Genomic DNA, 3,015 nt, shown 5'->3' with positions numbered 1-3,015 from the left:
AAAGTGGGTGAAATGCTGAAAAAGTGGAGTAGTCCTATTTTCAAGTTTGAAGACTTTCCCAAATCAACATGGCAAACTAAATCTATCAGTTTATCCACAAATCTATTAATTCTGGTAACGTTTCAGGTACAGATTGACCGCATGACTAAATTTCTGCTGCTTGTTTCTGTAAATGCATGAAGTTATAAGTTTCAATCAATGTTTAATTCTGTTTTTTCAAGTGAAGGTACAAAAAGTTTGGAAGCAGCGATAAGTGCTGATAAAGCAGACAAAGATCATATCCATGCTGACAATAACATCCGGTATGTTCAGTAGCTTCATTTTTTTCTTAATTGCCTTTTGAAATGAAATGGACCAGTCAATGTATCACTATTCACTTGAGAACATTGGCAGACTACAAAAACAACCCCCGGCCCATCTCTTATTTCCCATCTGTCCATGCAGATGAACATGACGTTCTGTAATTGTCACACTGTTGGTGTCCTGTATTATCCTCACCATGTTTGATTTCATTGACAGTGAACACATAGTTTTCTTGTATCGTATTTATTTTCAGTGTAAGCTTTAATAGCTGCCTCAGTCCATTAGTACAGGATTTTGTTGTCCATTAATGACTGAAAACTTTCCATGATTCGAACTTGATGTACTTACTGCAGCCTGGCACAGAGAAATCTACAGTATATCATAAACTGACTATAAAACAGCCGATAATACATGGGTTCCTGTGAAGAGTTGGTGTTAAAGTGATACCAATCAATTTCAACTTACCGTCAGTAATAGTTATCTTTCACTGCCAGATTTGTCTGCAAAGTTTGCACTATTCCAGTGGCATAGAGAGTAATTTTACACTCTCATCCACCACCACTTTAAAATGTGTAGATGTGCCTGCAGCATTTACGTCATGGCAAAAATGTGTGCGCTTAAAGCTGCAGTGGTTGGTCTCTAACTCATTAATCTATTTACTCTTTAATTATACGACATGGCCTCTATCCTGTTTTCATATTTGGAGTGAAACTCAATGATTTTTCTGATATCCCAGGTCAAAGCTCAGCCAAGTCATTTGAGACGATTATTTAAGATAGGGAGATGAAATGTGGGAACAGAGTGTACATAAAGCCATAGAAGGCAGTGAAGAGAGCCTGCAGCACCCAGAGTGGTAAATTCTTCTAGTCTTATCTTATGAAGAGGGAAAAGAACAAAGCATTCAGTGTGTTTCCAATACATGACAAACCTGTGATATTATTATTACTGGGACTAAGTTATCATTCAATTACTGCTGATGTTAGTAAAACACCTCGTTGAGAGTTTTCTTTATTTCTCTTTGAGTTTTATTGTTTTGAGAGATTTTATATCTCCTCTGGGTTGGTTCGATACATAACAACACATTTCATCATAGGTCCCATCTGACTATTTGTAACCAGGTGGGTTTAATACAACTTTTTAATACATTTTGACCTGATTAATATCTGATTACTCCCCAAGCATGCATGGGTTCTCTCTGGATACTCTGGCTACCTCCCAGAGTCCAAAAACATGCTTACCAGGTTAATTGATCACTCTAAATTGAATGTGTGCGTGAATGGTTGTCTGTCTCTCTGTGTTAGCCCTGTAATAGGTTGGCGACCTGTCCCGGGTGTACCCTGCCCTCTGTCCGAAGCCAGCTGGGATAGGCTCCAGCCCCCCGTGACCCCTAACAGGATAAGCGGTCAAGATAATGGATGGATGGATGGATGGATGATATCTGATTAAAACATCTATTTAAATGCTTTTAGTGTTGGAGTCAATCTGCAGGCCTCACTTTACATCAGTGCTGATTTTTTAAAAATGGCGCAATATCTTATTTTTGTACATTAAGTTAGGTCTGTTAAGACATTTCTTATGAGAAATGAGACAGACTCTTGCTTTGTTTTGATTTTTATTTACTATATGAGCCAGTACACAGCCTTAGATCCTCGGGTAGAGGCCAATTATTTGTTTTTGAGACTTGGCTGAAAACTAAGAGTGACAGGAAATAAGGTCAGCAGACTCAGGGATTGCTTTTAAATCTCTTCTTAAAATTCACTTCTATCTGAGAGTTTACTGAACATCCCAGTGGTGGTGACTCTGTGATTTTATGGTTACATTTATCTGACACATTTATTCACCTTATTTTGCTGTGTTATATCCTTGTGAAATACTTAGTAATGTGAGTTTAGAAATTAGCTGCATAGATAGATACAAATAATTTAAATCATTTATTTTTAATACGTTTGTTGTAGTGAAATAGATGCTTTGATCTTGCATCATTTGCATATTTGTAGTGCGCTTGCTCTTAACGCATGTGTTATGAGTTTATACCGCACATTTTTTGTTAGCATCATGTTTTTATTTGCTTTGATTGTTTTCATGTGTTTTTGAATTTCTTACATTTCTGTATTTGCAGCTTATTTCTCAAATAAATCTATTAAGCAGCAATCAATATAGATCAAAACGTACTTCATCAGCTCTTGTTGAAGATACTAGTAAGTTGAAGATCATAAGTGATCTCCAGTACTACTCACCACTCACCACTGCACCATTATCATATATTATACATATACATATTAGTCATGCCTATTTGTTATTCTTATGTGTTTATAGTTGATGTTATTGTTGTTATTGTTATTATTATTATTATTATTATTATTATTATTATTATTATTATTATTATTATTATTATTATTATTATTATTATTATTATTATTATATTATATTATATATAGCATACCTGGCCAATCAAGCTGATTCTGATTGTGATTTTTCAGGGTAACTGAACAGATTATTAAGTGATTGAAATAACAGTTTACAGAATAACAGATGCATGCATTTTAATATAAAATACAATAACTGCTCAGTCATTGTTTGCTTGCATGGGTGCTGATGAGTGGCTTCATGTTTTTCAGGTTTTTGGTATTCCCTATGTTTCCTATGCATAGAGCATTCTTCTTCTTTGCACATCACATCAGGCTGCTGCAACATCTGCCTGGACACATCTCT

Source organism: Notolabrus celidotus, chromosome 1 (assembly GCF_009762535.1).
Source record: "Notolabrus celidotus isolate fNotCel1 chromosome 1, fNotCel1.pri, whole genome shotgun sequence".
NCBI lineage: Eukaryota > Metazoa > Chordata > Actinopteri > Labriformes > Labridae > Notolabrus > Notolabrus celidotus.
This window is presented reverse-complemented; position numbering follows the sequence as displayed.